General features: G+C 38.1%; 1 protein-coding gene and 1 long non-coding RNA gene across 9 annotated transcripts in view; one reads left to right on the forward strand and one right to left on the reverse strand.

Annotated features, from left to right (window-relative positions):
• The window catches only part of LOC100648870 (CCR4-NOT transcription complex subunit 6-like), a 412,731-nt gene that overhangs the window by 36,996 nt on the left and 349,898 nt on the right, over window positions 1–25,837 (reverse strand). Inside the window, exon 1 of one of the 6 annotated variants that reach the window (XM_012313163.3) lies at window positions 15,100–15,167. The exons of the other annotated variants lie outside the window; for them this stretch is intronic. The gene's annotated coding sequence lies outside the window, so the exon portion shown is untranslated. Of the gene's footprint in view, window positions 1–15,099; window positions 15,168–25,837 lie in introns of those variants that run through there. 6 annotated transcript variants of the gene reach the window in all.
• LOC125385873 overlaps window positions 1–25,837 on the forward strand; it is a 109,142-nt gene that overhangs the window by 11,273 nt on the left and 72,032 nt on the right. The gene's annotated exons all lie outside the window — the stretch shown is intronic.

A 25,837-nucleotide genomic window follows, 5' to 3' on the forward strand; every position in this document is an offset into this window, starting at 1 on the left:
AACGTATCGGTTGTTTATTGGATCGCGAGCTGTGCACTAAAGTATCAATAAGGCCAATCGAAACTTAAGCCGATTTTACACTGCTTCAGATTGAGGAAATCCGGCGGATGAACGCTGCTTTCGTCCTCGTCTCAACCGCCAGCATTTTTGCTCTAATTAATTCATTAACTCTCGGACAACCATGACGTTTTTTTTTTATAGCGTTTATTGACCTGTAGATGAGTATTACATTGGTATGTTGTTCACAATAAACAATGAGCTTCGATTGTGGTGTAGTTTAGGCAAAAGTACCGATACTTGACGGTACGACATAGCCACACAATGTTTCGTGTGTCGAAATTACATTTGTTAGCTTGCTATTTTTAATTTAGATTTAAGTCGCTGTGGAGCGGTGCTTATAAACGATATTCTTTTTTGCTTCCTATCTCTATCCTGAAAACCTGGTCGCAAAAATAGGACAGTTCGTTAGTCTTTTTGGTTGCGGAGAGGCTGTGGACAACCGTGACGTGTTTATCTTGATGTGACAGCAGCGTGAACCTTGTCAACGCCACGTAGTATGTGAAAATCATATTTATTTCAAGCAGGCCTGTGTATTATATTACGTACTTTTATACTCGCGTTGTAATACGTATATATGTCGTGTAGAATAAATATTATTCATTTGCTAATTATCCATATTTCAATCATCTTACCGATTTCGAAGATTTGCAATACGTTGCCATGATTCTGAATAATTTTTTCCTATACGTGCAGCCGTCGCTCGGCCTTAGTTTGCGAAATACTCGCAAAAATCTGCCGGTACCACTACAGTGAATTTTCCCTATGATTGTACGCCCCTGACAGCGTATGCGTCAGTATCGGTTGGATAAAATGACACCTAATCAAAATCTATATAAACTACGAATGAAAAATACGAACTGGGTCTGACTAGGCCATTGATTGATTAAACAAGGCGATTTACGTTCTTCCAGTCGGATATCAATTTCGGTTTGAGAATTTGTCAGGAACCATAGATATTAACCACGCGGATATATTGTCAATGATGGAACGAATTTCGTAGGTTGATTTACCGCAAAAAGATTCTTTGGTTAACCATGGACCGCATTTCAGTCGTGGTTAACGTGTATTTTGTTGCTGCAACTTGTGTTCACAACCAGTGAACGCTGCATCTGGTCAGTTGATATATTAACATTCTTCCTGGGTACCTACATAAATACCATGATGTTGTAGCATTCATTCGTTCAACCTGTGTATGCACAACTTACTTTGAAATATAACTTATAATTGTATGTAGTATAAAAAAAGAGGGGGTATATGCTTGGTTTATTATATATTTAAGTTCGAGTTTCTCGGGATAATATAAGTTGTAAATTCAAGGTATAAACTGAGAATCGTAAGAGTGCTGGGGAAGAGAGAAAGAGAGAGAGAGAGAGAGAGAGAGAGAGAGAGAGTGTGTAAGTAAGAGTGTATGCCTTGGTGACGTCAAAGCTAAATGAGTAAAGGAGTGGGAGAAGGATGCGAGGGTTGAGGGTCAGCATTTTTTTTTTTTATTTATTTAATTCTTTTCATTTTCAATTTGTCCAATTTGGACATTTGGTAGAATTTAGCATCTTTTGACCTGAGAAGACAGAAGTTGGGGGCCGAGTGTTAGAATGAGACGTACGAAGATATTGTAATCAGTTTTTGTATTGGGTATTGCTTGTTAAACTGAAACTAAACTTAACTTCAAATAAAACATCCTTTATTGTCCTTGCTCTAGACTATTTAGATACTACGTGTATAATAATTATTTTTATATGGAAGTATAGCTTATAATTATAATTATAAACTATAACCTTGTCGCTTTTAATTACTCTCTTATTCGTGATGATAGAAAACAATGTTTCATGGTATCGAGGGAAACATACTGTGCTTTATCCGTTTCACCTTTAATCCAACTATGGGGAACAGCAAGTAATCCCAACATTGAAATAGACAAAATTGAAGACGCTAAGATCCCTAATAAATGCACCATGGTATGTTACCAACGAAGCGATACATCGCGATCTCAAGATACCCATAGTCAAAGAAGAATTAACAAAATGTAGTAATAGATATACCAAAAGAGTGAACAAACATCGAAACCCCCTAATTATTAAATTACTTAATACGTCGAACCAGATCCGCAGGCTAAGAAAACACTATCCGTTAGACCTAAGCGCTAGATTCAACTAGATATTTCTAATAAGTAATATTTACTTATTTATAATATTATTATTTATAAATCATATTCATACATATTTATAATAAGTTAATAGACTTATTACTCAAACTCAAAATTCTCAATGCGAGAATTGATTGTAAAGTACTTGTAAATAAAAGAAGAAAAATCTGTTTCACCTGGCGATGACCCTAAAACGTTCTGTAAAGGTGACATTAAAATCTTTAAACGGGGTTTTTATTCTATTTTTTATTAGATACTCCTGTAGCTGACATCCAGACGTTTTCACATCTCTGCGTACTCGTGTCTTTTGCATTACCTGTCGTCGAGATATGAACTTTGAAACGAAAGAAAATTATTAAGATTCTCCTGGTATTTTTATCCCGATTATTTCCTCCATCTAGGCTTTACGATTTTAAACCTAAAGAAATAGATGCATTAACATTAATGTGCAACAAATAATGTACTAACATTATCATAAACCATTGGTCAGTAACTTAACGAGCTAAGCCACTTACTCGATTAAAATTAAACCGATACATCGGCTAAACAAGATATCAAAGAGAGCATTAAATTGAAACGGTATGAAAATGAATATTCCTATCGTTACTGCTTGTACGATTATCGGAATGCATATCGTTTTGTTAAATTTTCGGAGTCATTCGATGTTTAATACTCTTATTCAATAAAGAGAGAAACATTTTACTGATCTAATTTAAATATTTCTCAAGCGACGTACCGACCATTAGCTTTTTCCAATAATCTGCGATCATTGCAAGGAATGGTGCAGTTAAAATAATATCACTTTTTATACGCAAAAAGAATATGTAATTCTCTCTCTCTCTTCCTCTGCCCGATCGTTTACAAGTAGAAGTACTGAGACTTGCAATTAGCGGTTGCTGCATTTACATATATTCTGCCAGAGCGTTAACATTCTTTGAATGTACATAACACTCCAGTGAGACATCACGCGTGCACTTAGCATATACTGCACGACACGGTAGCCAGTTTTTAATGTACAATGCTAATTCTGAAGAGGAGTGAGCGGTATACTACTACTACTGCTACTACTACTACTGCTGTTGCTGCTGTTGCTTCAAGTACCGTTGCATTCCAGTGTGTCCAGCGGCTACCTTTATGAAAGTGAAACCACTGTAGCTACGTGCGAATAAGCCTTAAGGTGTAGCACCCATTGGCTTCTGAAGTTTGTGAATAAGCTCTCTGCTTCTTTCTGCTCAACTATTTCACGAAACTGCACTTTAAGGTGAAATAGAAACTCGAGTGTGAAAGTAATTGAAGTACGCAGTAGGTGAAACAAAATTTTAATCGTTAGATATGTAATTTAAAAAATTACAGAGGATGGTTCTTACTTAAAAGAACATCAGAAATAAAAAAGTAATCTTCTTAATCAGATATCATTCAACAGTTGAATGTAACGATAATATACAGGGAAACTTGCACATGTTGAGCACACGTGATTATCATATGGGAGGCTATAAAATTATATATTGCCGAGGATCTTTTGTAAAATTGCGACTTTTAAGAGCCTCGGATAGACTGATGGAGCAACTTTCGACAGGGACAACCAAAAATTGTTGTCTTGTAAACAATATCGAATAGCGTATCCACACGTGCAGTACAAAGACGATGTTACGCCACGAGGTTTAACACAGGCTGTATTTTCTAACCGTCACTCGCGGCCCTACAATGTCTCAGTCAGATCGTCTTATCTGACCGCCGGATCATATACAATGTATCGACGAGCGCATAGCTGTTGCCAAGCAGCGAGTTCTCGAAACGTCGAATTTGGTCCGTTACGTTTTCCACGCAAGAGCGGACATACGTGATCATAGGCGCGAACGGTGGCGTGACCTAAGGATGGTGGGGGTCGTCTTAAAGATGAGACAAAGAAATCATCAAAAGTCGATCAGTTCCTTGTGACGCGTCGAACAGTACACATTGCCAAACATTCGCTTATTCTGTTAAGTATCATATCGTGCTACGTCCACCAAGAGACTAACTTCAAGTGTAAGAGCCTTGCTCGATACTGTATACATTTACATTATCTGCGTGCGATAAAGTTGTTAATTGTTTATATCTTTTCAATCGTGTAGACTAGTTGTTGGAAATATAAATTTTAACTCTGTGAGTCACAGTGTTATCATACCTGAATCACCCCTATTATCTTAATCGAAATACGGGGATCGAACTATTCGTGGTGTCGATCATTTTAATCGTAACGGGAATTTACGACTCCCGTTGGCGCGTATTCTAACGACCGCGCCTCCCCGCGATAGCTCGAAAATACATGGTCCTTCGAGCCGGATCACGTGCCACCAAAGAAGTGTACTGACCAGTGACTATACAGTGTCACGTGAAATCCACACTCCAACATCTTAGTCAACTGACCAAAGGAGCCGCCACCGGAGAGGAACACCTCCTTCGTTCAGCATCTACACGAGACCACACCACACTGTAGCGAGTAAAAAACGACTCTCAGATCAACGCCCATTTGATCAAGGTAAGATCGTTCCTACCATTAACACCAAACATGGCTCAACCTGACTCGATCAGCACATTGAGGCGGAGACGCAGCGGCCTCGCCAACCGCTTTACAATCACGAAACGCCAACTCGATGAATACGAAGAGTCTGGTCAAGTAAACAACGGTTACTTAGTATCTTGCCGTCAAGCGTTCGACGACATCTGGAAGAAGTTAGTCGCGGTTCAAGACGAGTTAGAAGGGTTAGATGAAGGGGAAGTCGGTCGGGCCGCCGCGTTGTATCAAGAGAAGCTGGAGATTGACGTACGGTTCACAGGTCTCCTTGATAAAATACCCGCACCAAACCCCTCGCCAACTAAAACGCGCGATTCAGGCGTGAAGCCCGAGCCGACATCACTCACCCTACCAGAGGTCCGCGCTCCTCAGTTCGACGGTGCCCTCGAGAACTGGACCTATTTTTATGACACGTTCTCATCCACGGTAGATCGCAATGAAAATTTAACAAATGTCCAGAAATTTCAATATCTACGCGCAGCTATCACTGGACGGGCCGCACGGAGCATCCAATCATTGGAACCCACAGATGCCAACTACCCCATCGCGCTTAACACATTGAAGGAGAAATTCAATTGCCCCCTCCGGATCTGTATGCGCCATTGGGAATTGATGCGCGGTTATCCCGAAATAGAAAAGGAAACTCCTGAAGCCATTGAGGATTTGATGGAAACCATCAGCGTAAATCTCAAAGCGCTCGAAAGATTAGGACAGTCGGTAACTTCAGATGTAGTACTGATCGAGTTGATCGCGTCAAAATTGCCTGCGTCCAGTATGCGTAAATGGCAACGTACGTTGCCAAATCAGGAAGTACCTTCCTACCATCAGCTGATGGAATTCCTAAAAACACGAGCCAACGGGAATCAGCTCCTCTCTAAAGTAACGAAAACAAAGGAGTCACCCCCCAAACCTCCTCGTCGCCGATATAACCTACCACGTGGACGAACCTATGCCACAACCAGCAGGGCGCTGGTGTGTCCGACCTGCGACGGACCCCACAAACTCAGAGACTGTAAGGTTTTCAAAGCCAAATCAACCATAGAACGTCTTCAACTCGTAAAAATGGCATCGCTGTGTACAAACTGTCTAGGCAACGGACATTCGATAACACAGTGCACCGCGCGTTCGTGTCATATCTGCGGGCGACGACATCATACGTACCTACATCGAGAACAAATACAAGAAAATCCTCGGTCGTCCTGCGGTCGGTCGTCAAAGGGTCGGTCGCCAAGCATTCAGTCGTCGGATAGTTGTTCATCGAGCGGTCGGGCGTCGGGCAATCGTTCATCGAGCGGTCGGTCGTGGTCAGACAGTCGTTCATCAAGCGGTCGATCGTCGGGAGGTCGTTCATCGTACAAACGATCCTCTCATGGACAATCGCCATCCGGATCATCGAAGCCGCGTTCGGTCCACCATTCGAGACGACCCGCCAAACATTCAAATAACCCTACACCTTCGGCCCCAAGCGATATGAAAGCTCACACTTCGTATGAGTCACGCGCATCACGGACCAAGGGTAATGTCCCAGAATCCGCGTCCAAAACCCACCCAGGTCAAAACTGACTAGACAAACGGGCCGCAAAGGAAGGGATCGAAACGACACATATATCTCTAGACGTTACGCCGCATCATGATCTGCTGGTCACAACACAGATCGATGTGCTAGACAAGAGGGCATCTCCAATTCGAGCCAGAGCACTGCTAGATACTGGCTCTAGTATGAATTTCATGACTGAGAAATTCGCAAACTCCCTCGGTATAAAACGAAAGAGATGTTCGGTCCCAATCGGAGCCCTCGACGACTTAACCACTATCGCAAGGAGCCAACTAACGACCACCATAGTTTCTACGGATGGCAAATATGAACGCACAGCAACGTTTTTAGTAATCCCAACAATATCATCGGAAGTCCCAGACCATCCAATCGATCGGTCCGCTCTCCAGATACCCAAAAATCTAAAATTAGCCGATCCAACATTTCACATACCAAGCCCTATCGAAATATTACTAAGCTCGGGACCAACGTTAGCCTCATTATGTGTCGGGCAGATTAAAATACCACAATCCATCGATACTGAGTTATGTTTGCAAAAAACTCGCTTCGGTTGGGTTATCGGGGGGAGCCCATCCACGCAATCGGGCACACATTCGTTTCACATTACCACAGCCGATTGGCGGCATGTGCCTACGGATGACAACCCAGCGGATCTGATCTCCCGAGGGCAGGCTCCCAAGGAATTCCTGCGTCCAAACATCTGGAAACACGGACCCGAATGGCTCAAGCAGCAGCCGGAGAACTGGCCGATCTGGATCCTTACACCGTCGGGGGACATCCCGGAACAGAAAAAAACGATCTGTCTAACGACGAATAACAACGATAACCCCCTCCTCCACCGATACTCGTCCTGGACCAGACTAATCAGAGTCGTCGCTTGGTGTCTTCGATGGAAACATAAACAACACCTAGCTGCCCATCTAACAACCGACGAATTAACCAGGGCTCACAACAGGGTGATCAAAATCATACAATCCGGTCATTTTGCGACGGAAATTCGGACACTACAGAAAGATCGAAGCAGGGACGTTGGAGGAAAACTACAGCCATTAAATCCCTTCCTCGACGAAGATGGGATATTACGAGTCGGAGGACGACTAACCAACTCTTCTATACCCTTCAATCAAAAACACCCCATTATATTGCCCAAAGCATCTGTTACAGAGCTCATCATAGACCAGGAGCATCGGAAAAACCACCACACCGGGACACAAGCTACCCTGTACGCGGTAAGATTGCGCTATTGGCCGATCGACGGTCGTAGCCAAGTGTGGCGTACCATTAAAAGGTGCGTCCGCTGCTGCAGAGCCAACCCGCCGCCAGTGGAATATTTGATGGGTGATTTGCCAGAGGCGCGCATTACCGAATCGCGTCCGTTTACGAACGTCGGAATCGACTACTGCGGCCCATTCTACATCAAGGAGAGGAGGGATCGCAACCGACGTAAAATAAAAATATACGCTGCCATATTCGTTTGTCTAGCAACCAAGGCGGTCCACATAGAGCTAGTCAGCGATCTAACCACCGACGCTTTCCTAGCCGCCTTACGTCGATTCATTTCGCGGCGAGGACATTGCGCAACCATCCTTACCGACAATGGCACCAATTTCGTCGGGGCCAACCGGGAGCTGCAAGAACTCCGGACCCTATTGCAGTCTGACGACCACAAGGAGAGGGTACAGACTTTTCTCGCCGACCGACAGATCCAATGGCGTTTCATCCCTCCAAACTCACCACACTTTGGCGGTTTATGGGAAGCCGCGGTGAAATCCTTCAAGCGCCATCTCATCCGCGTCGTCGGCACGGAACTCTTGACCTTTGAGCACCTTCATACTCCTGTGGTTGAAATTGAAGCCATCCTTAATTCACGCCCACTGACTCCCATATCATCCGATCCGAAAGATCCCCCTGTCCTCACTCCCGGTCATTTTCTAATCGGTGACACACTCACGAATTTACGGGAGCGTGATTTCAGGACAGTTCCATCAGGGCGGCTATCAAGTTGGCAGCGCATCCACCAGATCAAACAGCAGTTCTGGAGCAGATGGCATCGAGAGTACCTCAACGAGCTAACCCGCCGCAATAAATGGGATAAGGGCAAACATGATATCCGAGAAGGCACCGTAGTAGTTCTCAGGGAGGATAACGTACCATCCATGCAATGGCCTTTGGGCCGCGTGATCAAGGTCCATCCAGGAGTCGACGGAATCATACGGACCGCCACCGTGCAGACGGCAACAACTACCCTGGATCGTGGCGTCAAAAGACTGGTCCCCTTACCCATTCACCCAGATCCAGACGAGTCCGACCACCCACACGGAGCCAAGGAGATTCGCCAGCGACGCAACTGACTCCACACCATATCATTTGATCGGTACCCTCTCAACGGGGGGAGGATGTTACGCCACGAGGTTTAACACAGGCTGTATTTTCTAACCGTCACTCGCGGCCCTACAATGTCTCAGTCAGATCGTCTTATCTGACCGCCGGATCATATACAATGTATCGACGAGCGCATAGCTGTTGCCAAGCAGCGAGTTCTCGAAACGTCGAATTTGGTCCGTTACGTTTTCCACGCAAGAGCGGACATACGTGATCATAGGCGCGAACGGTGGCGTGACCTAAGGATGGTGGGGGTCGTCTTAAAGATGAGACAAAGAAATCATCAAAAGTCGATCAGTTCCTTGTGACGCGTCGAACAGTACACATTGCCAAACATTCGCTTATTCTGTTAAGTATCATATCGTGCTACGTCCACCAAGAGACTAACTTCAAGTGTAAGAGCCTTGCTCGATACTGTATACATTTACATTATCTGCGTGCGATAAAGTTGTTAATTGTTTATATCTTTTCAATCGTGTAGACTAGTTGTTGGAAATATAAATTTTAACTCTGTGAGTCACAGTGTTATCATACCTGAATCACCCCTATTATCTTAATCGAAATACGGGGATCGAACTATTCGTGGTGTCGATCATTTTAATCGTAACGGGAATTTACGACTCCCGTTGGCGCGTATTCTAACGACCGCGCCTCCCCGCGATAGCTCGAAAATACAGACGATGCGTTGCGAATTCTCGACTACAGAGCAATCGGTAGGGTCAAACCGATCGGTCGATATCGCGTACCTAGAATGAATTAACGTTCAAGATGGATGAGGTTTAATATATCGAGTGTTAGAGTAATCCAGCACTGTGTTGAACTTGTTGTATAAACGTAACGTGTGATGTGATGCACGGCTGTGGTAAGATCTTGTTGGGAGTGAAGTCTTTCAACCGTGTGGTACGATGTCTGTTGATGAACTGTCCTCCTACGTTGCTGATTCTCCCTACCAGCCGTTGAGTTTTGTCTGTCCATCGTCCCCTTTCGGCTGGTTCTTTCCAGAGGTTTTTTATTTGACCTCGGAGTCATTAGGTTTACAGCTCGTGGAGGATATGTAATTCGGAATTTCCTAAAGGAGGGAATGAGCCTGTCCACTTAAAATTCCGAACATGAATTTTACAAATTTATCATCATGATCAAAAATTAATGAGAAACGAAGTCATTCTCCATGTGAATTTGACGTTGAACCGACCAATTTGTTGATTTTTACGAGCTTCCTGGGAGAGGAGGAAGCTTATTACCAATTGCAAGAATTAAATTGTGGAAGTATTGGAAAAATATTTGAATAACAAAAGTGGAAGATTACAAGAATGGGGTTGTTTCTTTTCTTCCAGAAAAAAAGAAAAAGTAAGACAGTATATGGAATTGGAGTAGAGTAGGCAATCGTGATATGAAATATATGATAATATATGATATACTTATAATTTGTAATAAACAAAACGAACCTGTATCTAACTTTCATTCGCCTAATTGTGGTCACAAAAATAATAAATTGCCGAAAAACTGCGCCCTGGTAATAAATTTGTAAAAAGTACAACGTACTCACTTCTTATGTACTTTAGATTATTTAAAATTATTAATTTTATTTAATTTAAATATGAATTAAATTAAACGCAATTATCTCCGCAATTATACGAGCTGCCCCGTACACGGAAACGGGAATTTAGTCCGAGTGTTTGTACAAAGTTTCGAACGGAGGCTGTGAGATACGTGAGAGAATTAAACACTTGATATTAGGAGGCTGCAAGCTGCTCAAAATTTCGAATGAACGTAATCAAAATGTGTCCCCGGAATGCCTATGTAGGTTGTTCAATTTGAACGAAAGAGACTCTGAAACAGTGAGAACGAAACTGCGTAGGTGTTAGAGTATAGTATCGAATAAGAGACTACGAGGTCGACTATAATGTATTTATTCAAGAAGTAGGAAATACAACTGGTGTACGAAACTCGAGGAATTATTGAATAAAGCAGAACGTGGAAGGCCGTAGAAAGTGCAAAATGCAGGATAGCTTGAAACAAATACAGAAAGTATTGGGTTGTCCGAAAAGTTTTTTTCGTTTCATAAGGTGATAATAGATGAACAACAATTTCTCTTTTATATTTATATTATATTATATTATATTTGTATACTTGTATATTTATGTATATATTTATATATTATATATTTATTATATATATTTTATATATCTATATATTTATTATTATTATATATCTATATTTATATTTATTATATATTTTATGTATTTATACTTATATATTATAGAATTAGGTATGATCCATTTAGTTATATTTCTATTATTACGTTCGTGCATAATTCAATAAACTAATATAAAACAAAAAACATTGTGCGTCTATTATTTCCTTATAAAAGGAAAGAAACTTTTCGGACAACCTAATATATGGAAGATAATAAAAAAAGAAAAGAAGAGAATAGACATTGAAAGAGTGGCTGAGTCATCATATGGTAAAAGGTATGAGAAATTAAAGGAAGGGAATGTAGAAAGGGAAGAAGAGTACTTAAATGTTAAAATACCAACAAGAACAACAGTTTGGTGGAGACTAGCTAGGAAGAAAACGTTCTATTGCAAGGAAGAAGGATACAACCAAAGAATAAAGAAAGAGCAACTATGCACATTGTGCAACAGGTGCAAAACATAGAGCACATATTATTGGAATGCCCTTTATATGAACAAATAAGAACACTGTACTTGAAGGGAAAGGAAACAATGGAAGAATTACTGGTAATACAAACTAAAGGACTATACAAGAAGAATATTTTACTACATACAAGAAACAGTGAAAATAAAAGGATTCTATAGGGATAAATAAAAGGAATTCAGGGATACAGGAGCAAACAGAACTTTTGTTTACACGCACATATAGTATCAAACAGCTGTAAATCTAAACCATGGATTACAAGAGTACTATTTTGTAATGATTTTAACAAGTGCAAGAAGTAAGTATAGCATTCCAATATATAAGTGTTCTGTAAATGTAAATAAATAAATAAATGTTCTATGATGTAAATGTCCATTAATAGACATTTAAGCTAAGTAAGTGAAAATTTGGTTAAGTAAATGTAGAATTAAGCACAAAGGTAAATGCAAACTTAATGAACTATATGAATTTAGGCTAAGGAGTCTGTAAGCATAGAAAACAAAGAAAAGTAAGATGAGAGAAAATGTAAATCATCCACTGATACAGCATATAGTTGGCAAATTGTAATAGATGATAATCTATACTGCAATAAAGAACACAATACAAATCCATCTATTCCTAAGATTATATTTTAATCGCATAATCGATTCATATCTAGATTTAATTTTTCTATTTGCATTTTGCATCGACATCCGTGGTCCATTTGTTAATATACAAATCGCTCGCAAATTCATGTTTCCTACTATGTTCAAAGATAGTGAAATAAAAATCTACGCGTATCTGTAAATGCAGCTGTTTCTTGCATTTCAGACGATGTAAGAGCCTTAAACGATAAAACAGGTTCCATTTCGCAAAAAATTGTAAATCTTCAATCAATTCGCTTCTTTACATCGAAATGGATATGTACAGTATAAAAACTATATTGATATGTAAATAGTCTCGTGTTTACTTCTTGTTGAAATCTTCTGAAACAAATTTAAGTTTTGTTACTTCTCTTCACGTTGCTTCTAATGGACGAGAAAATCCAATCTTACTGCAGACGATTCTTGGTTTTATTTTAAAGGCATTATAGGATACGCAAAGAAATCATACTGTCGAAGGAACTGCAATCTGCAACTGTTTTTGCATACAAAAATTAAATTACAGTGCTTTTATATTATAATGTTTCATATATGAAATAGGCAACGAGAAGTTATTCAAAATATGAGTAATTTATTTTCAAATAAGAATATATTAAGAAAATTCATTACAATATTCATTATATATCAATTATATTAAATTATAAACATCGAGTTGCGATGAAAGCAATATTTAAGTACGCAGTGTACATCTTGCAATTATTGCAAAATTGGTTAGAAAATAAAAATTCTTTTAGTGAAAAAAGAAAGACAAGATCTTCATACAAAAGCCATAGAAACTAAACTCAAAAAACGCACAGGCTAGCAAGCAACGTAACTAACAACACGCATCGTACTGCTGAGAAGAAAAGTTGAAAAATGTAGTGGTATTGTATACACTAGTTAAAATTTTTATACGAAACAATGGGCTAATTTAATCAATAACGATCATCATGTTACTGACGAGAAAAGTTGAAAAAAGTAATAGTATTGCGAATTAAAACTTTTGTACGAAACCATGGACAATCTCACCGAAGAACAGCGCAATTGTATTCATTTTAGAATGTTAGAAAAAAGGAAATAGTCAAGCTGACTCGAATAATTTTTCATTCTCTATACAACACGTTCACCGTTCCTGCCATGGCAGTCGTTGTTTTTTTGTTTTTTTTTTTTATTTACTTCCAGTCGCAACACGCAGGTACGGAATTGTGGTGTCAGCTTGTGCGAAATCGTAATTCGCGAACGTTGGAGCAAGCTATGGTGTAACCTGAGGCGAACAGCATTTGGCATCATATTTCAGAATAATATTCAAGGTCTACGTCGCCCATATACTAGGTCGTTAATACCTAAAGCTGCACACACAAATATGCGCATTCAACGAGGCGGCTCACGAACGCATTCGAACACTCCCAGAAATTTCGCTATTCACACTCAGCAATGCTATGTTTAACACTGTCTCGTATAACACTGTTTGAGGCTTCCGAGAAACGGACGTGTTCAGAAGGAAAAGAATTAGTTACACGAAAGTATCGCGGTTGACTTTATCAGGATGTCATAGTGATACCGGTGTGCGTGTGAAAAAAACACTGTTCCACGAAAGGAAGTCTGGGAACACTGTCTTAAAAAAGAAAGTCTGGGAAGAGTGCTTTTCAACGCGTACAACTTGTATTAGTGCGACACACTGACGAAGCCAGCTGCAAAGCTGGAGAAACGTCGGAATTCTTTTCTTTCTAGACACGGCTCTTTCCTGGAAGCTTCAGAGTTAGGGGAAACAGTGTCAAATGTATCAGTGCGAAGCGTAATCGTGTGAATCGTGAGAATCTAGCTGTGAAAGCTACAGGACTAATTGTCAGCGATCATCGCTAACGCGATTTGCCACAGGTCTGGTGTTCAAGATTTATAGACAAGTAGCGAATTGACAATGATATATTTTTCAATTTTTTATCTAAACCTCGATAAGAGAGTTTTAGGTGAATTAATTAGAAAATCCGCTAGAAATCAAATAATAAAAAACACAAGAAAAAATGTAATGATACAAATACGAAAGTTAAATGAGCGATTAAAAAAAGGATTGATTTCCACTATTTGTCAGATTTTTATTATAGTACGTAATATATAGAACTTTGATAAACGAAGATTCCAAGTGTTCAATTAACAATTATGAAAGTTTTATCAAAGTTAGAGGTAAGTTTCTTTGACAAAGATGAAAAGAACATTAAATTCGAGCAACTACTTTCTTTATTTTTGTTGTTTTATAAGATTGTTTCAAAATTGCAACATTTATCTTAAAAAATACTTTTTATTTTATTAATTATGTAGCGAGTTCCCTTGTTTAGAGAGGAGAAGATCTGAATTTCAAACAGTTGACCATAAACACATAGAGTATCGAAAAGGCGTTTGCAACTGAATCGATACAATACATATTTTGCTGTCCAATTTCTTTTTATTTTTGTGTTTCCTTTTCCTTTTTGTTTTATAAAGCACTCGTACGGATACGTAAAACTTCGTATTTATGAGATTACTCTTGAAAGGGTCGATCCACTTTCAGAACCAGCTCTATGGCATACCAAAGTACCTTATTATCTGAAGACCCAAGGTGTCTCTAGATAGAAGGATGTAACTCTTTCCGGTTATATAGGTGTGCCTTTTTTATTCATCTTTCTCTTCAACCTTACACGCTATCCCTTTTTTCCCAAAAAGAATCGAGTACCTGTTGATGTATTGAAACTTAATGAACTATAAGTATTCGAAGCTGACGCTACGTTTAACACGTTGTCGCAAGACATTTATTGCAAATATACGCTTCGTGGGAGATTAGTATACAACACGAATAGTAATCTTAAACATAGAATTAGTGCTACACTTAGCAACTAAATTTACCAAATGTCCAACTGGACAAATTGTAAAGTACAAATTAAATAATAATAATAAAAAAAAAAAAGAACGTAGAGACTCTCTAAATATCTAAACGGCTTGTTAATAAAAGCTGTGTCGTAATGTGTAGGATCCACTTCAGGAGAGGACAAGTGTGGCACAAAAACAATGAGAAACGTTCATACGAACATACATCTTATTGGACCTTGTTTCAAAGCTATAGTCATCTTTGTGCTTCGATAGTCCAACTGCTTACCTTTACTATTTCCTCCTAATAGGATACGTCGTGCAGGACCTCCTCACATTTAAATCCATTAGATTTTTATTTTAGGCCCACCTGAAAGCAATTGTACCAGCGTTGAAGTACTTCGTGTACGTATACAACAAGGTTGCCAACAGATTCAACAAATATCTGGAATTTTTGAAACATTGCGAAATTCTTTGACGCGATGAGTGCAAGCTTTCATACAGATCGAGGCTGGCCATTTCGAGCATCTTTTATGAGGCCGAGCAGTTGCTGAAATTGGATTGGCGAATCACAAAAAATGCTCGTAACTTTTAAACAAAGTCGAATAGAATATACGCGAGTATGAACCTTTCTCGTTGCTTTTGTGCCTCCTGTTCACTTCTACAATGGCTCGTACATATCAGGTCTGTAAGTATGAAACCGGAATTTGCCTATAGATGGCCCTAGCTGATAATGTAGTTATCACTAAACTACGTTATTGATGCCAAAAGTCTGTGTTGACATCTCACAAACATTTTCGACTCAGAACAATACAAGTTTCATACAACAGCATAGTTTGTAATAGCGTTGAACATGTCGAATTTTGTGCCTGGAAACTACGATTTGCGGACAGCATTGATTTTCTGTTACCATTTGAAGAAAACTGCTGCAGAATCGTATCGAATGCTTGTCGAAGCTTACGGTGGGCATGCTCTTGGTAAATCACAGTGCTTTGAGTGGTTTAAAAAATTCAGAAGTGGCAATTTTGACGTGAGGAACGAAGAACGTGGAACGTGGGACGTGATCTATTATGAGCTGTTAAAACCTGGCCAAACCGTTAATACTGAGCTCTACCGACAACAAATAATCGATTTGAATCAAGCTTTGCGTGAAAAACGACCAGAATATCAAAAAAGGCAACAAAAAGTAATTTTGCTTCATGATAATGCACCATCGCATACAGCAAAACCGGTCAAGGAAACGATCGAAGCGTTCAGTTGGGAAATACTTTCGCACGCGGCTTACTCACCGGACTTGGCTCCGTCCTATTACTATTTATTTGCATCGATGGGACACGCACTTTCTGACCAGCACTTCACTTCTTACGAAAATGTATGAAAATGACTCGATGACTGGTTTGCCTCAAAAGAGCGACAGTTTTTTTTGGCGTGGCATCCACCAATTGTCAGACAGGTGGGAAAAATGTATAGCTAGCGATGGGCAATACTTCGAATAAAATATTTTTAATCATTTTCATACAATAAACGTGTATTTTCTATACAAAAATTCCGGTTTCATATTTACATACCTGGTATATTACACACGTTATCCACACATACTACGGTACGTCTTTCAGGACGAAAGGTAAGGAGCCGCGGATTGTTGAAACACGAAAATGGCTACAACTTTGAAACAAGGTCAGATGGAGCGCGTGAACTTTTTGGGCCTCCTGTCGCTGCTGAAGTGGATCCCGCTAATTATGATACACATTGTACACATGAAAAGTTTCCAGGAGCGTTAAAATATTTTCGTGGCCCGATGTATATCCAGTTTATAAGACTTACAACTTATTTCAAGTTAGATTACTTGAAAGTTTAAAGAAAGTCGGAATTTCGCGAAAAAATCGTTCGACCTTCCTATCTCATAGAAGAACGGACTCGTGGAAACAAAAAAGAAGTTGGCGACTGTAAGAAGTTTATCAAGGCATCGTGAGTATATCTGTCGATGAACGGCTTGCGGGACGAAGAAAGAAAGATGAAAAGACGAGAGCATGCTCTTACTTTAAAACTAATCCTAGTTGCCGACAGTTTCAGCGAAGAAAGATTCGTCGTTCTTCGTCTGACGTAAGGACGGCGGAAACTTTTCCGATTTAGCTACTAACCGCGACGGTAAGCCGACCGATTATTGTCTGACGGGCATTATTGCCGCTTGATTATGCCTGAAGAAAGGAAAGCGGCTCAAGGATCCTTTAAAAACATATTATCTCGGTATTGTGACCCGCGAATGTTGGAAACTTTGTTTCGTGACTTTTTCCTCGGGGACCAACTATTATACAATCGAAATTTGGATTCATTTGGATTCATTGCGATGTACACGGACTGTATTTTAAAAATGACAAGGCAGGGGCATTTTTCTCATGGAAAACGTTTGCTCCTTTAAGATGCATTTGTCCTGTGACGAAACAACGACGGCCAACTAATTGTTCAACCAAACAGTTCATCGGCAAATTCAGTTTAACAGCAGCGAATCAATTTACAATTTTGCAGCATGCTTTTTTCCTTCTTCTTGATGATTTTTATTTTACTTAAAATTTCACGGATGGTGTTGGGACACACCAACTGCAATTACTTGTCAACATGCTCGTAGGTTTTAAAATTGTCAGAAACTGCTACGATGTCAATCGAGAAACTCGAAATTAACAGTGGAAAGTATACCAATCGTAAAGACGAAAATGAACGCAAAGTTCTGTTACTTTGATAAACGAAAGTATAAAAATGTGAAATTGTACAGAACTTAACCCAAATAAGGTTGAATTACATTCGTATAATTTGGTTCATTAACAACGAACAACTTCAGCAGTCCCTGTAGAACTGTATCTTATACTCGTTTTGGCACACACGGGTTGCAGATATTTCGTCAGAAGGCGACGTAATGCTCAACGCGAGAAGCAAGTTAGGTGTTTGAAAGTTAGCAAAGAAAGATCTGAAGTGTAGTTTGCGAGTAGAGGGATTTAATGTTGCGAACATTCCGCGTTTACGTTTGCCGAAATTTAATTTATTCGGTAGAGTAGAGCCTCGATTATCCGACGTGAAAACTCGGATAATACGGAAAGGTGTATCAGTGTTCATTGTTGAAGTAAATACTTCAAGAAAAACTTTACAATTTTATTTATGTATATCTGTGACCTGGAGACTGCTATTACGCAGAAATATTCTAAATAAGGAGCGGTGCAATTATTGTACACTTGAATGTACATTATGTTTCAGATTGCAAGGTTTAGGAACAAAGGAACTAATAAACAAATTTCTATTTATGTTCCCTGTAGCCTCTGGCCAAAGCTATAAGCTTAACTTTTTTGGTAATATCCTTTTGCTATAAAAATATGAACCTGTTCCTTATCATTCTATTGTCTAACACATTAGTAACACTAAAAATATAAGGGTCTGAATTAGCATAAACTTATAGTTATACCTTTAATTATTTCAATGTAACTTTCTATTACAAATTCATCCACTTGTTCTTCAATCGGTCAACCTCAACTTCAACATTCATAAATCGAACAATAAAATCATAGGAAACATTTTGATAACGTAACGTAGTATTAATACTCGAGTTAATTTCTTTATTGAATCTGTTAAAAGTTTGATTAACTGCTTCCACAGTACCTGGCTATTTACAGTTTTCTACTTTCCGTGTTAAAATTTCGAAGAAAGTGAAGTTGTAATAAAGTTCGTAGCACCTGGGATAATACGAAACTTGTGTTAAAGAAGACTCCAATAACCGAGACTCTAGTGTATAAGGGTTTACGCCTATCCAAGTACAGGACAAATTGGGTTGAATTTACCGAATACAGTGTAACTTAAAGAAACAACAGTTCTTCCAAAATATGCTAAATATGTTTCAGACCTTTAATCGAGGTTCTGAGGTCAACTGATGGTAGTACAGTCGAACTATGACTCGAATACGTCTATAAGACTAAATTTTTGTTGGAGAAACTCTGATAGAAAGAAGACTAAAAGGAAAACACCCCACTGATCTGACTAAAGAAATAAAATAATCAAACTCGAAGATTCATATGTTATTCTTTTTTTTTTTATGTGGAAGTAATTTACAATCAATTCTCATTGAGAATTATAAGTAAATTATTCTGGCGTGGTACTATAACGTGAATAATAATAAATGATTATCGTATGTCTGATTCTAACTGAATCTAATGTTTAAATCTAGAGGGTAATGTCCTTTTAGTCTGCGGATCTGATCCGTCGTGACAAGTAATTGAGCAACTAGTGGATTTTGTTAATTCTTATGTTATATCTATTACCGAATACATGTTATTTAGCAATTAACTTAGAAAAATTTACCAAATGCCCAGCCAGACAAATTGTAAAGTACAAATTAAATAGAAAAAAAGACTTTTGTTCGAGAAAACACTCTATAGGCCTGACTGAAGAAATAAAATAGTCAAACTTGAACATGGTATCCCGCTGAGGGTGCCATCCACATGTTATTTAGCAATTAAGTAAGAAAAATTTACCAAATGTCCAACTGGACAAATTGTATACTATAAATAAAATTAAATTAAAAAAAACTTTTGTTTGTGAAAACAGACCTGACTGAAGAAATAAAATAGTCAAACTCAAAAATGGTAGCCCGCTGGGGGTAGCCATCCACATGTTATTTAGCAATTAACTTAGAAAAACTTACCAAATGTCCAACTGGACAAATTGTAAACTACAAATAAAATAAAATTAAAAAAAACTTTTGTTCGTGAAAACAGACCTGACTGAAGAAATAAAATAGTCAAACCTGAAGATGGTACCCCGCTGGGAGTAGCCATCCACATGTTATTTAGCAATTAAGTAAGAAAAATTTACCAAACGTCTAACTGGACAAATTGTAAAGTACAAATTAAATAGAAAAAAAGACTTTTGTTCGAGAAAACACTCTATAGACCTCACTAAAGAAATAAAATAGTCAAACTCGAAGATGGTACCCCGCTAGGGGTAGCCATCCACATGTTATTTAGCAATTAAGTAAGAAAAATTTACCAAATGTCCAACTGGACAAATTGTATACTATAAATAAAATTAAATTAAAAAAAAACTTTTGTTTGTGAAAACAGACCTGACTGAAGAAATAAAATAGTCAAACTTGAAGATGGTTCCCCGCTGGGGGTAGCCATCCACATGTTATTTAGCAATTAAGTAAGAAAAATTTACCAAACGTCCAACTGGGAAAATTGTAAAGTACAAATTAAATAATAAACTTTTGTTGGAGAAAACACCCCACTTACCTCGCTAAAGAAATAAAATAGTCAAACTTGAAGATGGTATCCCGCTGAGGGTGCCATCCACATGTTATTTAGCAATTAACTTAGAAAAACTTACCAAATGTCCAACTGGACAAATTGTAAAGTACAAATTAAATAGAAAAAAAGACTTTTGTTCGAGAAAACACTCTATAGACCTGACTGAAGAAATAAAATAGTCAAACTTGAAGATGGTTCCCCGCTGGGGGTAGCCATCCACATGTTATTTAGCAATTAAGTAAGAAAAATTTACCAAACGTCCAACTGGGCAAATTGTAAAGTACAAATTAAATAATAAACTTTTGTTGGAGAAAACACCCCACTTACCTCGCTAAAGAAATAAAATAGTCAAACTTAAAGATGGTATCCCGCTGAGGGTGCCATCCACATGTTATTTAGCAATTAATTTAGAAAAATTTATCAAATGTCCAACTGGACAGATTGTAAAGTACAAATTAAATTAAATAAAAACAAAGCTTTTGTTCGTCCTCTTCCGATCAGTTGCAAAAACCTCTAGAAGTCGAAATAAAACTTACTTAAACTCGAATTATTCGCCACCTGTCCAGGTACTTTATTTTATTTCTATAACTCGAGTTTAAACTCTGCAAGTCGAAGTTTACCTTTATGAGTCGAACTTCTATCGCCGCTTCTGTCTGCAACTCGAAGTACGACTATAGCTACACTATGTGTGGCAATATGCAAGAGAAGCCAATTATTCGATATTATCTCGCTTCTTCCAACTATTAGGATTATTCCAAGCAACACAAGACAACGCAAATCATAATGTCCCTACCTCTTCGCCCTTCGACCATTGTATCTATTAATGGAAGCTAATCGTTTTTCGTCAGTCGATCGCATAATTGCCATTATCTATCGCGTCTTTAACTTTCGCATTTATGCACGTTGAATAGAACGAGTTCTAAGAGGAAGCTTAAAATAATTGCACTCTCTGAGAAGGTGGTTGCAATTACGCCTTCGTGCGAAGCTTCTGTGCGGTGAATTTTCGTTTGTCAAAGTTCTTTTACCCGGAAATTTCGATAAGCCAAAATTCTTTTAGAATTCAAAGACCTTAGACTCTTCCCTTGGGGTTCGAGTTGCCGAGTTTCGACTGCAGTTCGAGGTCGATCGATGACAGTCGTCGAACCTCGGATAGCGATAAGTAGAACATAGGGTGACTATCAACTCGCCTTCGCATAAATTTTAGATTTCAGCCTCGACCTGGAATTTTTTCGACTTTGAAGAGTTCGCTGGCGCGATAAATCGAAAATCTTGAAGGGTTGAAAGAGAGCACGTGTTGGTAGAAAGTGGGTCCGGAGCGAAGCATTTGCATCGAAGTATTGAGAAGCAGGCAGAGGGTGGTTTCCTTCACGCAGTGTCGTTATATTGTTCCAGGGACCCCTTGACACCGGCCCCAAGTGTTTCGTGTGGTACGAACCTTTCACAGTTTTGCGCATCCACAGGCGCGAGCCTCTCGTACGTGTGAAAGTGTTCACGGACGCGCATCTTAGTCGGCCCATTTCACCAACAATACCCCTGAAAATCTCACGAGTGCTATGCTTCAAATCTGAACGAGGCACACACACACCTTTATATGCCCTTTGCATTCCAGCTTCACTTTCCTATATTTGTATGCCAACCTTTGTTTTACAGTGCACTATACGGTGTGTTTGCGGATTTACTAGCCTTTATTTTTTTTTATTATTTAACTTGTAGTTTACAATTTGTCCAGCTGGACCTTCGGCAAATTTTTCTAAGTTAATTGCTAAATAATACGTGGGTAGCTACCCCAGCGGATATCATCTTCAAGTTTGACTATTTTATTTCTTCAGTCTAGTCTGTGGGGTGTTTTCTCGAACAAAGCTTTTTTTCTATTTAATTTGTGCTTTACAATTTGTCCAGTTGAACATTTGGCAAATTTTTCTTACTTAATTGATAAATAATTTGTGGAAGACTACTCCCAGCAGGATACATCTTCGAGTTTAACTATTTTATTTCTTCAGTCTAGTCTGTGGGGTGTTTTCTCGAACAAAGCTTTTTTTCTATTTAATTTGTGCTTTACAATTTGTCCAGTTGAACATTTGGCAAATTTTTCTTACTTAATTGATAAATAATTTGTGGAAGACTACTTCCAGCAGGATACATCTTCGAGTTTGACTATTTTATTTCTTCAGTCAGGTCAGTGGGGTATTTTCTCGAACAAAGGTCTTCTTTTTTATTTAATTTGCACTTTACAATTTGTCCAGCTGGACGTTTGTTAAATTTTTCTAAGTTAATTGCTAAATAACATGTGGATGGCTAGCCACAGCGAATACCATCTTCGAGTAAGTCTTTCCCATTAACGATAAGTCTTTTATTTTTTATTCATTCTACGATATTTACGAGGAAATGTTCAATTCCTGAAGGAAATTTTTCACTTACTACATCACAATTTATTACGTCTTGGTAACTTGAATTTGTTACAGAGCGATAAGTATGTGGAGAAAGATGAATGGATCGAAGTGAACTATATCTTCGCGAAAATATTTTCTAACTCTTCGAAAGTGCAAAAATGCATATGCATTTGAGACAGTTACACCATCTATTTTTATTTTTAAATGACAACTTCTTTTTTCATATATTGAATCCTCCATATATTTCCATATATTGAATATATAATATGATTAATATTGATTAATTTAGAAGATATTTTAACATCAATTTTGTAGAATATCATATGAAGAACAAGGAGTGACGTATCTATCGAACATTTGCTGGAACAATAACGTAATTAAAAAGTCACGATTTTAGGGAAGACAAGTTTGAAAGTTCTGGACTGTTTGTAGCTTCGTAGCGAGACAATAGCATTACAATGACAGCACAACTCTCTCACATGCTGAATTTTTGAAGTTAGCTTATAATTTTTTCTACTAACTGTCTTTTCTCAATAAATTTACCAATAACCCAAACAACTAAAAATTTTGATTTACGCCATCGTCCCAGCAAACGAGCAACGTGGCAAATTGCACAAAATTAAACTTCAAGTATCATATATTTTAAATTAATTACTTTTCCATCATCTTACGAAAATTATCTTCTTCTGTGTATTTCATCATTTTTATTGGCTCTCTCCCGATCCATGTTTCACAGTACATGTACGTATTATACCTACATGGGTGTAATTATGTTTGTAAAAATAGAATAAGAGTTTAAAAACCGTATTGCACTGTGAATGCACCATTTAAGGTAATGTCAACTTTTTATTTGTACAGCGTGTGCGATATATGTATGCATACTTTCAGACAGGATGCAGCAGGAAAACTTGATGAAAACCATGTACCCACCGCTATTGTATTCATAAGCATCGAATTCTTTTGCGTCCTGCACGTCGCATAAACAATGTTTCAGTATTTAAATATTCTACATATACGTGACGCATTCCTCAACATCAAACGAATGTCTGTCTTTATAAAACAGCAGGTTGCGCTTAACGAGCGACATTCCTTCGGTTAAAAATCAGAAAGGTACTTACGCATTTCTTAATTTATAAACATGACACGTTGCATTTAAATATTTTATACGTGGATATAATTTTATGACAAGGAATGCGCAAGAGGACACGTTACATGAGACAGAATTAGTTTTTAATATCTTAAATGTATCGTGATAATGACTCGTTTAATATCGACACATTTGTACCCTTCAAATTTACAAATTCGTAGGAAGTTACGTGATTAATATAAAAAAAATTAATACAATATTAATATTCGGTATATAATTGAACAGATAATTAAAAATTCCCGGTGCAATTGAGGCTGGTAAAGTAAATATAGTAAGTATGAATTAGCAAACTGTCAATCCTACGTTATTATTTAGTATTATGTGTATTAAGATTAAGAAAAGAAAGTTTTTGAGCATTTCATGGGTATTTAGAATTATTCCTTTCATTGATATAATTGATAATCTATATAGTAATTTCTTACGTAATAACAGTATTTTTCTCTATTATTATTTAATTTGTACTTTACAATTTGTCTAGCCGGACATTTGGTAAATTTTTCTAACTTAATTGCTAAATAACATGTGGATGGCTACCCCCAGTGGGATACCATCTTCGAGTTTGACTAATTTATTTCTTTAGTGAGGTCAGTGTGGTGTTTTCTTTTTAGTCCTCTTTCCAGGGACAGTTTGTGTGTTTGCTTGTCCATATGTATACACTACACTTCGTAAGTATCTCTAGGGAAATTTTGGTCGATTTGTAGTAACAGTAAACAACCAAGCTGTACCAACCGATGATAAATTAATAATTGGAAACAGCATTTACTATCTTTCTATGAAATCACCAGAATACAAATCTGTATTGCATATTAAAGAACACAGCAACCATTCATTTTAGTATTTACTGTATATAATAGCGTATACGTTTGCTGTTTAACGTTAGGAGACTGTTTGGCTGTTTAAAACGTTCTTCTCAATCTGTTCTACAAATTAAAATTTGGAGAATCTGAAGATAAAGAGTTTGTCAAGTGACAAAATAGTTTTACGAGATATGGCAATTACAGACGCCTGTTTTACTATCAGACGATCATTCAGAAGCCGCAGTGACTAACTCCATAAATCGAAAAGCAAAAAGAAGAAGATAATGATGTTACAAACGCTATTTTTTAAATTTAGCTTGGAATTTCTTGTTGCCTATATTGTCTTCCTGTAATAAATAAACTCACGGAGGAGAGTTATCTGTTTTCCGAAAATTAAACATTAATGGGTTCTATAACGAAATTGAGAAATTGATAAGAAACCTCGATCGCTTTATCTTCAGAGCCAGAATTATAATATACTATTCTACGTAACTATGCTGATTACCAAGAATCAAATAATTTCAATTTTATCTCACTATAATTTCGCAATCAAAATATGTCTCGTGAAAAATGAGCAAGTGTCCCAACAGTTTTGTGTATCATTCGAATTTTTCCAGATATTTGAACGTATCCGTTTAAACAGCACATACTGCATGTCCTAATATCACCGATTGATATAATTTTACCCATCTTCTTCTCTCTGCTGCTTTACCATTTTCTTTTCCTACTACTTTGCAATTATAGCTACTTCGATCACGGCAGCTATTACTAGCCGGCACACATTCAAACCCTTGGCGCGCACATACGAGCAACGTCTCTTCAATGTGTGTATGATGAATCGTTTTGCCGGCCGGCGGTTCCCCGTGATTACATCGCGCAGATTATAAGCACCGTAGAAAATTGAGTTTATTCAAGTAGGAATATCGATCTTCTATCACGGGCAGGTGAACATTCTACGTGCAACCGCTCTCTAGCGACCACGCATGGTATTCAATCACGGTACATCTTGGCAAAACAGCTTTAAATACGGCTATTGCTCTTAACTTGTAAACCATAATTGACGCGCTGCGTTATACTCTTTTATGTTTGGTTGCAACGAAGCAGCCAAGCCTGGTAGAGGTATTTGCCGAATGAATATTAAACGTCCAGTACGTTCCTTTTGTTCCTTTTATACAGCGTGCAATAGTAAAGTAGATGTTAATTACCCATTGAAATCACCGACGTGGATTTTACCGACATTCTTTTTACCGACGACGATTTACTGACGCCACACTCGATCGGCTACAACTTTGACCGACCACGGTATTAACAGATAACAACAGTGACCGATAGTTTAGCTAATTGCTTAGCCGAATATAATAAGATTTAAATTGCTTGTTAAATGACAACGATAACATGCGAGCAA

This window comes from Bombus terrestris, chromosome 10, assembly GCF_910591885.1.
Source record: "Bombus terrestris chromosome 10, iyBomTerr1.2, whole genome shotgun sequence".
Lineage (NCBI taxonomy): Eukaryota > Metazoa > Arthropoda > Insecta > Hymenoptera > Apidae > Bombus > Bombus terrestris.